The 13,829-nt window shown below is 46.6% G+C and overlaps 1 protein-coding gene across 3 annotated transcripts in view; it reads left to right on the forward strand.

The window, feature by feature from the left end:
* The window catches only part of LOC135385967 (hemicentin-2-like), a 223,015-nt gene that overhangs the window by 159,850 nt on the left and 49,336 nt on the right, over positions 1 to 13,829 (forward strand). The window lies entirely within an intron of this gene.

A 13,829-nucleotide genomic window follows, 5' to 3' on the forward strand; every position in this document is an offset into this window, starting at 1 on the left:
GCTACATTATAGCGCAAGTGCCGCTTTCCAAGTGAGAACCGTCCAATCACAGTGAGCGCTGTTTTCGCGCGCTATTCTGTAACGCTATATTAGTGCGCTGCTATATGTCGGAACAGGCCTTAACAGTGCTGCGTGTGATGCATAGTTCCACCCTTCTCTTATTCTGGATCTATTTTGCCATGCATTAAAAAAAAAAAAAAGAAGACTTCTACACCGCATACAGAAAATTTCCATTAACGAAATCCGTTTCCGAAAATCTAACCGGAACAAATACTTTGTATTATTCATTTATTCGTGAACGACACCCACTGCTCTACCTCGCGCGGATACCTCATTAAAGAAGGAGAAGCACCAGAATTCACTCGGAAGGAACATTATGCCGAATAGTGTTTGTCCATGCACCAATTCCCGCTGTACTCTTGTGTTGTACTCTGTAGCAATTTATGGGCACTCTTCTATACTGACATTCGTCTTCTCCGCTAACAACGGAAGAGACGCGTTACCGTTGCATCACCGCCAAATAAGTGTCTGGAAGGAAAGTGGCTCAGATAAGAGGGAAAATAAAGAGGGAGGCACGAGAAAGGCATTCCCACAACGTCTGGGCTTTGTAAAGTCAACTGAGAAAGAAGCAAGGACAGCCAATGTCTGTCTCGACCTGGCGCTTCAGAATATGCACCCTCAAACAGAAGTCTGGATGATAAGAAAGGAGATGGGACCAAAGTTACCGGTCTTGCTGGTCAATGTCACGGTAAGCACTTTCGATGGCTGTTTCAAAATGAAACTGACAAGAGCATGCCACTCGACTAAGTTATTGCCAGCCTATACAAGATAGAGGACACTTTCCAGAGAGGTGCGCAACGGGCCCAACTGTCAGGAATATTCAGATGAATAACGGGTAAATTTACCTTCTTCGTTATCCGGACGAGGTCGCGCGACCGTTCTGTGAGGAAGTTTGCAGTCGCCACGTTTTTTTTTTTTGTAATCTAGTTTAGCACCTTTGTAAATTTAAAAAAGTAAATTACTTTTGAACTCATACGATATGTTTCATTCTCATAATAGACTAAATTGCGTAACACTGAGAATGGAAAGAATGAGACAATTAATGCGATAGTTATTACGTTGATTCTCTGTGCCGCTGCACAGAACACGTGCTTGCTATCAGAGCCGAAGCGGTCGAAAAGAAAGTATCCTGGGGCATACCGCTGCGTGAGCAGGCTGAAGTTAGCCGGCAGTAGCCGCTCTGTCGTACGAATTATAAAGTGTTGAAATGCTGAAACAGATGCACTCGGCTAATGGACTCCAGAGCACTTCCTGACTCTGTTTTACGTCGAAGTGAATGGGCGCTTACACATTCTGCAGATTGCATATACGGACGCTGGAAATCTGTTGTGCGTATTAAGTGCATTTTCTTTAATGACATAACATATTAAAAATTGAAGTAATTAGGAACGCGTAATTAGAGTACAACTGAGATTTGTCCTTCACGCCAGCGCTACTTCGAGTAACAACACTGAACGCTCGTATTGGATCTACTTTCTTTTTTCTTTTTTTTTTCCTGCTCTATGACAAGTGTACAGGAGTGTATGACCTTGCCAAGCTGTTGTTTTGTAGCTTTTATTTATATATTTGTTTAATGTGCCCTTGCAACCTTTGTCGAAGGAGAGGCACATTACACCTTAAACACCGGAACATAGAACAAAGTCAATCAAAGCACCAGAAAAACCTCTCAACACACTCGTGCCCTAAGGGAGGATACGAGATAAAACAAAATGCATAGAAAATGAGAAAAGAAAGGATAAAGACATGCGTAGCTCTATGCAGGAAACACCGCATAAGTTCATGTGCTATCCGACGTTTCAACTCACGGGGATTTCTCCCGCACCTGCAACCAAGCTGTTAGTAAGATAAAGTTTATTATTATTATCTATGTGGACAAGAGAAAGAGTGAAAGGAAAAGGTGAGAAAAGAAAGGAAGACAGCGTCCCGCTGTTATTGAAGTAGAAAATGGCCAAACTGGTAATGCTCCTGAACTACATGTACTACACCGTGAGAGTGACTTTAGCCTTTAAAAAAACGGCTTAGGGTCTATCCTTTCTCCGCTACAAAATATATCGTTAAGTAACGAATGATACAACAAATGTGGGCAGACGGCCAGAGAGCCATGCAGAGCACAGAAGCCGAGGCTCTGTTGATCTCAATATTCGATGCAGAGTCACGAACGAGATCTGCGTATTCCGGTCGAGATTATTCTCGGGGATGGAAAAAGGTCACAGAGGCCTTCGGATGTCGAAATCTAAAATATTCCACAGCTTCTCGGACTACGAGCGATATTCTCGAGAATCTAAATATTGCGAATCGGCTACAAGATGAAAATTAACAAGTAGTCTGGATGTTTCAGGCAAAAAAAATTGTATTTCAATGACAGTAGTCAGTCCGTGCTGCATTCAAAGAGGCACTCAAGCACAAAAATCCCTCCAAACGGAATAAAAGATGTGGTTATCTTGAGACCAACGCAGAAGGAACAAGAGTCATCCGTTGCCGTCGTTCGTGATATATGAGCGGAAGAAACCGCCAATTTACCCTTTCTCTCTCTCTCTCTCGTTCTCAAGAAGGTCGCCAATGCGGAGCGCACGTTAATTGGTCTCCGCTAACGGCTTGTCCGATCATCGCGGGGGGATCGTCTGAAGGAACCAATCCGAGGCCTTTCCGCATTGTCGCAAATCTTCAGAGGGAGGGAGAGGGGGAATGCCTTGATTTGCATTGCCGCTGGTCGGGGGGGGGGGGGGGAGGGCGATTGTGTTTTCGGCTATCTAAGTGGACATCACAATTATACTTGCGCAGCAGGTTTTCCTCACTCAGTATCGGTACTGTATCGAGAGTGCGCCGAATATTTGAAGCCATAATACTGACAATAATATTCAATATTTTCGCTGATCAACGACGACAACGACGAAGAGCGGGAGGAGGACGTGAGCCACGACAAGCTCGGCTTAGCTACCCCACTTCTCCCATTACGAAGAATAAATTAGATTGAAGAAAAACAATGTAGAAAGTGGCGCTCAAGCTCAACTGGTGGAGATCACGTGCCTATAGTGTCAAATCGTTATGTCGCGTGCCGTGGACAATTCACGTCCTGCTTTTTGCTATCTGTGGATGTGCAGGTATGTGAACAAGGCGTCCTGCGCACATACTGTTCGAGAAAAGGTCGAAATCTCCCAAACAGCAAAATGTACTGAAAGTCGAGTGCAATAGGGGTGGACGGGTAGGTGGAAGGCCTTGAACAAACTCGTGAAACTAAAGAACACTGATAAGACACATACCGTCCACCCCTGTTGCACCCGACTTTCAGTACATTGTGCTGCTTGGGCTGTTACGTACGCGCCAATACGACCTGAGAACATGTTGCAGTAGCTAGTTTTAGGCGAACGTACACGTTTCACGATAACGCTTCCGAAAACATCATAAGTCAATCGGCTGATTCCTTTAGAGTGGCTGACGTCACGCTGCTGATATTTGATTGACTGAGAGCGATACCGAGCCGGAATCAGAGAGCACTTACGATTTTCTGTATCATATTCGCGCAATGGGGCGCAATGTTTTCACGCTTGTGTTCACCACACACACAGAGACAATTGTGTCGCACTTGCTTAATACAAAGAGCGGCAACATACCTTTGTAATCAGTAAAGTATTTCGGGAAGGCAAGGTACTACAACTCCGTGGGAATGCTCTCGCCTTCTCCTATTCGCAGCACGTGCAGCTTCACTTTGTGTACGACGACGCTCGCGAGCAGCAGCGGCGCGCTATGGTTTCCACTCCCGCTCTTCAGGTCGCGTGCGCACATTGCGTGGCCGCCGCATTGTAAGGAGTCTGGTACAATGACGACAGGCGCACAACCTCCGGTTACGGTTGATTTCCCTCTCCCTGCTCTGCGATTGACTACGGCTACTGGCGGTGTGTGATGTCATTGGTGGCATCCACTGTACGTCGTTGTGACATCATAGCGCGGTGACGTCACTTCGTTTCTGCTACGCTCGCCATAATCGCCGTCAACGGCAAAAAACCTCCCCGATAGAGCTGTCGCTGCAAAACTCTTCCACACAGTCGAAATGGACGCCACGGCACGTATCGTTTAGTAAACACTCTGAATGCTTGGCTACGCACTGAGACTGTACTGATGACAGACGTCGAATAATGAAACGGGTTAAGAGGCATCAGGCATCTCGTACAGCAACATGTCTATCATCCGTCATTCGTTCGGTATAAAAGACAGCAATGAGGCTGGGGCATCGGATTGATTACACGGCGACAAGCAAAGAGTGGAGCATCATTCGTTGACCCGGGAGGAAAGTAAGAAGATTGTTTTTCGAGATTATACGGTCGACTTAATTCTGCCGGTATTCCTATCTCCAAGGTGCACTTCTCGTTGCTCCAATTTGGCGGAGTAAGCCGTTGCTGATTGCCAGGTAGATTGCTATGGGGACTACCCTTCAGGGCTTCTCGTCCTTTGCTTCTCCTTCGTTCCACTCGTGTGTTTGTTTGAGTGAACGAAGAAAGCGACCAGCTGCGTGCGCAAGTGTATACTCGGACTCTTGCCGAAAGTTCTAATACAAGTGGTAGAATATATATGTTGCGTTTGACAGTAAGCTCAGAGAACTAAGCGGCACAAAGACAATCACACTTGATGCTTGAAACGCATAGTTACTATTCTTAGCGGATAGTCGGATATGCAGTGGGATCTGAGTGGACACCACATGTCTCTTTACAGTGCACACATAGACCCCAAGTATCTGCTTTGTCGCCCCTCCAAATCTAGAAGAAAACTTGCGAGTTGCCCTCCAGTCATTCATGTTTTTTTCTTCTGCATCTATCGCCCATGACAATTAATATTCCAATGCATATTAGCGGCTTTTGCACGTGCTTATGGTGAGCAAAGCTTGAGATAAAGGAGCACTTCTGTCAGTTTTGTGCATAATGAACGGGGGCGCAACACACTTTACTATTTCCGGGCTCATGTGTTGAAAGGGAAACTCCGTCGCAGAATGACACTCTGATTCCTAGCTTATGACGACGTTGCACTATAGCCTTTGAGATCTATATTTGCCGGTAATTGCCCCGTCCTGTCTTCTTTGTATCAACGAAAGGAAGAAGGCGACGACCGTTAAATCTGATTTCGCGCGATCACGAGGCAGGTCCAGCTTTCCTTTCTTTAGGATAGGTCGCTTGGACCAAAAGCAGCAGAAGTAGCAGCATGCTGCTCCTAACATAGATATACTAGATTATCGGGTTTCACGGATGACCTCTTCTTCCAGAGTACGGAGGATGACCCAACGCCATGTAGCTGGAAGACCATTATCCGAAAATGGGGGCCACCGAAGAAATCATTGGCAGTTTTCAGCTCTTATCTGTTCAACCGGCGAAGAGCCAAAAGGGGACCCCGAAGAAAAAATCAGCGCAGAATTCCTTGGACGCTGGAAATGCAATAATACAGCAGTGAACACTGCATTTGTGAAAGTGAGCACATACTTCCAGGTACCGCGGAAATTGGCCTACGTTCAGGACTGGAGACTCTCAACGTTTCGTGTTGCACTTACGCTGAAATCAAGAGGGATTTTTCCATTTGTCTTCTTCAAAGTATATTGATCTGCTTGTTTTTGAAAAGTATCGCAACGCTTCCGTATGTCAGTCCAGATTTTCGCGCAACAGACGAAGGTCGCCAGACACGTATTTCCATCAAAAAAATTTCTCCGATTCTCTCTGCAAGTACGTCAACATCTTGCGCAGCACCCCTGTTACCCACTCTCCACCATTGTCCCAGAGTGACCTCATTGGTCCCTCTTTCGAGTAAGTAGATAACACCAAACAGCTCAAGGTTACGAGGTGCACGTGGTTTCTTTTGGACCCATGCGGAGAACCATACCGGTCCACGAATACCTCCTCCTTATTGCTGCCTTGTGATTGGACACAGTTCGTCACGTGGTTTCTCCAAACTTTGCCCTCTCCCCTGCGCAGAGGCTAACTTTCGTAACGTATTTAGTAGAGAAGAGTAGAGTAGAAGAAACATTCTTCCATGCTTTGCTTTGATGATCATTCGGAGCTCGGAACCTATTGACTGGCTGAAGAGACAAATTATCTCGGAACATTGTACTCGGTGTACCAACCGCGTCAGCCAAAATACATACAGTTACGTGGCAAAGGATACAAATTGTAAATAAGGATAACTTGATCAAAAACACTACGAGTATTCACCAGCTATGGGCCACCACATTCATCTGCAATACGCAGGCACTCCGCGACTCCTTTGGAGTTTCAAACCAGTTCAACAAGCACAGGTGTTTTTCGTGAACTGCAATTGTTAGATGACTGAAATGGTGGCTCGATGACGAAATCAAAAATGTTTCTTTCCACCTCTTAATGACAAAACGCACCTGTACGCCAATGTAGTTCCCACGTCGGTTTACACGCGTTGGGTGTACCACTCAAGCGACGGCATAAGAGCAGTCAGTTATTGAAGAGGCGTAATTCAACGTCATTAGTGATCCAACACGTCTGCCTAATATATTTCTGTAAGCGGAAGAAGCAGCAATTAGTGTTATAGCACGGGACGTCTGTCCGCTGACCCATTACGATTTCCATCATCTGTATCGCGCGTCTGTAATGGCATCACCGGGAACATGCGTGTAAGCACCTGGCGCCCTCCACCTTGCAACAGTACCTGTGCCATGATCACCTTAACTGCTGAATGTTTCATGACTGTAGCGCTGGGTTACACCCGTTTCAAACAGCAGCTCTGAATGGCACGTCCGACACCCTCCTGAAGAATGGCAGGTTCGAGCTCGGAAACGAGAGCACTGAGGAAAAACGTGACCGTTTCACGTTAGTGCTGCAGATGGACTGAAATGAAGTCACGCAGAAAACTGTAATGTTACGTGGCTTGTCTTCGTGGGCGTTTCAATTCAGGCCATAGTAGGGGAAAACGATGCTCGTTGAAACTGAGAGCCTAAAAGCTGTAGAGAAAGTGAGTTGCATAGATGGCAGGTGTCGCTTGGTACCATACCGCTTAAGTTCTCCCAAAATCTAGGAAATATATTGAAAACGGGTTGTGCGCGGTGTCATATTGCAGGTGGCAGGTGATGGTGCAACATAGAAATAATTACCGTTTGTCAACTTTTGCTTGCTGAGCATTCACAAATCGGGATGCGGCCTTCCAGTGTGAATGGTGTTCGAGCAGTTTGATTTCGAGCGTGATTTTTTTTCGAACCTACCCTAATCCAAACATTTCAAGTAGAACGGTAATGTGCCCTACAAAGTGTTCATACCACAGGGCTTTCCATGTAGTCTCTTTCTTAACATGTGTCCTGGGTTTTACAGCCCGCGACATAGTGGCGTGGAAAACTGATTACGTAACCTGACGAATCCCACGCCTTATGCAGAGTACTGGTACCAGGACTGGAGACGGACGTTACTTTGATACTGCGTTTACATGGACGGGTATGTCAACAGAAGCGCCAAGTCGACTGATCGTTAAGATCGACAGGCGACGGTGTACATAACTGTCGACTAAGGCGTCGTGGAGCTCTGCAGGACACGCGGACACGAGCGACACTCACCTTTGAACTGTAACCTTGAAATTTAGATACGTTACACAAAACTTTGTCACCGCGTAAATTCTTTTAATTCTCAAATACTTTTGCAGTCTTTCGGCACGCCATTCTTTTCATAAACAGTTATTCTCCTTCCTCTTCTTCTTCATCCATCTCCGGTTGTGTCGGCACGCCATTGTTTTCAGAATCATACAGCCGCCACTTGTATTACTTTGGACGTACTATGGCGGGCTATAGACGTACTGCTGCCTTCTACCAACTAGTCTTCTTCTTCCTCCGTCGCTGGCCGTCATCCACCTATTCTATTCTGAATCGGAGACATGGAAAGACGAGGCGACGAAAGGTGTACTCTGGTCTCCAGTCCGACTTAGTCGTGACTAACCTCCCCATTTTTCTCTTTCATCTGTCATCATCACCGTCAATGACGAGGCATCCGATAGTGGCGTATGTGAAGTGGCCGAATAAGTCGACTGATGCGCTTTATATGGCAGAGTTCAGTCGACATTTGAACTACCCAAGCTGAGCGACTTATTTTTACTGTGTCGACTTCTGCTTTGAGTCGATAAGACCAGTTTACACGTAGGCGATAGGTCGACTTATTCAGTTAAGTCGACTCGTGCCGCATTCGTGTAAACGGAGCTACTGACACGGTTCAGGGGAACGGTAAGTGAAAGGCATGACACAGGCGGCACCCTAAGGAGCATTCGCGAGATGAGAAAGTGTGAGGCGAAGTTGATGTGTGAACAAGGGATGGGTTTTATCTTGCTTGAGGCCATGAGAGTGTCACGTTACCTGAGAAAGCCAACGAGGAGGCTCTGCACACGCCACTTTGGGTGTCAGCTCGACGCACTACGATGACACCTATCTAGGAATTCTGAGACTATAATACGCAGGCAACTCTAAAACTGAAACCAGAAAAGTAGAGGAGACGTCACATGGCTGTATCCTCAAAGTTCTAGCCTCTCTTTTCGCTGGAACAGGGCTCCTCACATTCCTTCCCCTTTGGCGCGCACCGTGTTTCAGGGCTTCTCTTCACCCTATAGTGACGTCAAGCGAATCGAGCGAGCTGACATGCTCTAGAGTAAAGGCTAAATAATGCACGAACTTCGTGTATTCATTGAGGAGATGCCTCGCTTGCGCAAATTTACCTAATACAATATCGACGTACCAATTTAAGAAATGTTTGGAACTTCACAAAAAACGTAAAGACAGGCTCTTACCAGTCTCCTTCAAAGATGGATGGGGCTTTACCGCCACACACATACACAGATTGAAACCTCATTATCTCGTCAAAAGACAACAACCCAAGTTGATAGGAACGCGCTCCCATACTTCAAACATCTCGTCCTATCCATCATCGAAAGCAGCATACGTCAGACGCAAGCACTCCACAGCAGACGCGCGCGTCCCACGCTGACGCATCGAAGCCTTCGGCCTTTCTGTAGGTACGCTGCACACCAAGACACGTTCAGAGCGATTTTCTTCCCGCACGCGAGCTCGTGAGCACGTAAAAGAGCAATTTTCCCCGTGCGCGGCGCTTTCAAAACAAGACTCTTTCGATTTGCTGTGACCGCTGCATATTTTCCCGATGCGATCCCAGAAGGGGGGCGAAGGCGGAAGTAGCAAGTCGGTGCTGACTCCGAAAGTGCCTCGCCATCGCGAGTTCCAATATTAGAAAGAAAACGCCGAAGGGTTACAACGAGGAAAGGTTGACTATGTCACGAACCTTTTGCGAACCTGAGGTTCGCAGTCGAACCCGCTGCGTCGCGCGGTTCGACGAACTTTCGAATTTCTCGACAGATTCGCCAAGTTTCGTAAGAGTTCGCAGACTCTACCTTTCTGACATGAGAGAATTGATGTTCTGAGGCTGGAACAACATAGAAAGGACAAATACATACAAAGCCTCAAATTGCCTAAATGCGCCCTTGGAAGTCGCTGGGGAGGTGTGTTAGCTTAGCTCAATTGGTAGAGCGTGGACCGGTAGTCCAGAAGATGTGGGTTCGAGTCCTACAGCTGGCTAATGTTTCCAGTGACTATCTTTCATCGTCTACCTTTCTGATTTGATATAGCTTTTATGACTGACGAAACTGAATGTTTGAAAATCTGAAAGGCGTTTGTTTGAGCAATGTCGTCGTTGCGTCGCACCACGATAGCTCGCTAGGTGGCGCCCATAACAGGTAGGTTCCACGTTTTTCATGTGGCTACCGAAAGAACAAATAAACACACTTTGACTTACTAAATGGAGTTACAGAGTCATATTAAAGGCATAACACCAATATGTGGCACCTTTTCGAGTTCTAAACGATGTGCTTCCGAATTCGGGAAAGAGACAGACGCGCATGCGCACGCAATCGAACCTAGGCGAACTTCTTCGAATTTCCAGAATGAGAGCTTGAAGTTTGCAAACTTTTACGAATTCGAGCGTCGATAGGTTCGTGACATCATTAAACACGACAGGAAATGAAAGACAATGACGACAACTTAGAATCCGTATAACAACTGGTGTCACCGATAGCAGTCTGAACAGATTCCATGCTGCTCGTGCACTTTGTCACCGTGTGAATGGTATAGTCATGTCAAGGTTGTGGAGGCTATCCACAACTTAACTGGATTAAAGATGCTAGATACTTACTTACCATATTTCACAGGCAATAAATATATGGCCTGGTAGGTGATGAGCTAGCACTCAGTCGCATTACTTTCGTAAACTTAACAAAAACAGAGGAAGAGAAGACAATAAAATTGTGTTTCCAGTGTGTCCGAGAGGTAAGTTTTTCGTACAGCCTTCTTTTAGTGTGAATCACAACCATAGCATGGTCCAGTCTATTCTAAACCAAGAATAATTGTCGTATGACATGAAATGTCATACGCCCAAATCACTGCCGTACGATGTTGGCGCTGAAACATAAGTAATTAAAAACGAAAGAACAGGAGACAAGAACAGAGGAGTACATATAGATACTAATAGTTTAGGTACCTGTAAATGCTTAGAAATAACATAGAAATGTTACAGTGCAGAGCGAATAGTCTGGTGCGTCGAGTCAAATGAAAAGAGGAGAAGGAAGAGAATGCTAGACGGAAGGTCGTATCCACGAAACAAGACAGTTATGTGCATACCAACTCTCACTCCCAGTTCTCGTGGCTCAGTTATCATGAACTAGTTCACCATAGCTCAGTGGTTAGCGCGCTGGTCATGCCACGTCGAGACTGGGAGGTATCCGCGTTTGGACCCGGTGACGGCAGTGCTATCTAGGGTTTTTCCTGGGTTTTCATCAGGCGCTGTCAAACTTATGTCGGCACAGTTCCCTTATAATTTGCCCCAGGGCGCACATTGCCGAACCTTTACTTCCACCGGTGATGTCAAGTTGCCCTGTGTGGTTGTGCGTCCTCTTTCGCCTACTTTCTGTGTATTTTTACGCTGTTGAAAATTTACATCTCCTGACGCCATCTTCTGGAGATCATCCGCAGCATTACTTCCGACGATTACATGTTTCGGGGACGAAAGTTCCTCGGCCACCGCCATACCACGACCAATTGCCCCCGCGTCGCTGTTTCGAAATAGAACTCAGTCCGCTGTCTGTTTCTCCCGGCGCATTCACAGCGACCTGGCAACGGCGTTACTGAGCTGGCGCAATCGACGTTCGCTGTAAGGCGCTACTGTGGGGTTGATAGCCCATTTTCTCCCGGAGCGCCCCGCGCCTTCATTCCTCCACGGTCTAGGCATTTCAGGTGCTCATGGGGTGATATGACGATTTGTATAGGAAAAGATTGGCTGCCGACGAGATTTCCCAGGTGCGATGCGTGATGGGGAACTTGAATGTTGACGACTTTCTTTGTTGGTGTTTTAGGATGGCGATCTGGCATCTCCCTCCGAAAAAGAGATAAGGAACGCCAACTCACGTGCCAGTCGCAATTGGCAAGACGTCTTGGGTTCCTACTTTTACAATCGCCGTAGTTTCTTTATCGGAACTAATGTCGCCACAACATCGAGCAATTTCGTGATATTGTAAATAATTGCGAAGTATACAGGTTGCGTCACGTAATACTGACCAGAATTTTCTTAAATTCGCGATTTGTTTTACTTCCGGAAAGGTCGTTGAATATATCTATTCCCGATGAGGCCTACTCAAATGTGGTGGTGTATCAGTAATTAGTGCAGCCGTCAAATAAATTTCATGGTTGATCTTCATAATTAGTGAAAACAGGTTGACCGCACAGTTGCAAAGTTGTAGAGCACAACCCCGAGGAGCCTAGCTCGCAGGAATCGAAACCGCAACACTTATCTGTGCTCTAATATAAAAATATCCGAAAATAGACAATGTTCCTGCGTTGAGAGAGTTTTTTACTATCCCCCTCTTGATGTCACCCTTTCTCAACTGATATTAGGTTGTTCCTCAAAGCATGGGGCACTCCCCCCATTCCTAGTGTCGCATGCGATGCCGTTATGTTTTCTTTGCTAAAACCTGTAAGAACGTAGCACACTTATCGAGCGACGGAGTTAGTGATTTTATTTTTGTTATCAACGTGGTTTTTGGAAATTATGCGTTGGCAGCTTTATTGCTTGACACTAATCAAATGAAATCGCGAACTCTGTGGTGTGTGGTTGTGTGGGGTGGTGTATAGGTGGAGGGTGCGGTCAGCCCGCTCTGGAGTGGCGGCTCGGTGCACCCAGGGGAGGGAGAAGAGGGGAGGGTGAAAGAAGGAGGGGAGGGGAGGGGATGGTGGCACAGGATGTTTTGGGATTCTGGTAGCCCAAGGGAACTACCCACCACAGGAAACATCCGAGCATCCCTCAGCAGTCTTCACTGGGATGCTCCCTGTACCACGGTAACCGCCAAGATTACGGGCGTAGTTACCCCATCGCGAACAGGGTCTTGGGGGATGTTCAGCAGGACAAACCAGATAAGGAGGGAACAAAATGAAACGGCGCTTTGGGGATAACGTAGGCTGGGAAACGGCATCACTATTCCCTCTCACATTCACCCCCGGGGACAAAGCGGGGTGTCCAACGCTTTGGGGAATATAGCCTGATGTCAGTTGAGAAAGTGTGACTTCGAGAGGGGGAGAGGAGTAAGCGGCCGCAAGTCTCGCGGAACGCTCGAAAATTGTGCAGTTTCGCATATTGTTTACTGGAGCGCAAAAAAGCGCTGCGGTTTCGATTCGTGTGACTTAGACTTCTCAGGGTGTTGCTCTACAACTTTACAATTACGCGGTCAACCAAGTTTCACTAATTATGAAAGTTAATTAACGGCTGCACTAATTACTGATACACCACCGACTTTGAGTAGGCTTCATCGGGAATAGATGATCAACGATTTTTCCGAAAAAAAAAAATAAATCGCGAATTTAAGAAAATTTTGGTCAGTCTTACGTGACGCACCCTGTATATACCCAAAGAGTACTCGAAAGAAATTCGTTGAGCATCGTTCTGATGGATCAATAGGGCGTTGATTGCTTCAAAAAATCTACCTGAACATTAATTTCTAGACAGCACTGTAGTCATGCATCGATGTGTAGCATATACGTGGACAATTCAGAAAGCGCTTTGCATTATAAATAGTGCTAAGATGGGTGTTTGGTACTAAATTATGGGCTATGGGTTATTATTATCATTGCTGCAACGCGGACAGCTTTTCGCTTCATCTGAGGCAGCAGCGTTGAGTGGGTATCACGTGCTCGCATATACCAGTGGCGTGAACTTGATGGCTTGTGGGTTCCTCACATAAAGGTTAAATGCTTGCCCTTGACATTAAATGTATCTCTGATGCTCTTTCCCTGATGATGGAGACCCGCTACCGTGCACATCACCTTTTAAAATATCTCCTGGGGATCGATATCCGCCTTTTTGCTGCTTTCTGTCAGAACAGACCTCGTTCTGAGTTTGTTGCCTCTCATCTACCAGACTACATCACCTCCAGGCGGCGCTTGCGTGTTTCTCACACAGGTGGGACTTTCTGGGCTTGGTCAGTACGGCGCTTTTATGTATCTCATTTGGCTCTGCTTCCCACACCGGCAGCTTCTGTGGGCCTTCGGGTGCCTCAGCAGGTGGCGTGGCGCCTTGTCACCGCAAGCTGGTTAGACGCCCGTCGAGCTTGCATACGATGGTGCCTAGTGCATGATGTTTTGCCACTGCGGGACCTCCTTTCCCGTTTTGGGGTTTCACCGCCGTTTTATCCTTTCTGCACTTCCTGCCGAAACTGCCGAGCAGGTCTTTCACCACAGCATT

This window comes from Ornithodoros turicata, chromosome 2 (assembly GCF_037126465.1).
Source record: "Ornithodoros turicata isolate Travis chromosome 2, ASM3712646v1, whole genome shotgun sequence".
Taxonomy (NCBI): domain Eukaryota; kingdom Metazoa; phylum Arthropoda; class Arachnida; order Ixodida; family Argasidae; genus Ornithodoros; species Ornithodoros turicata.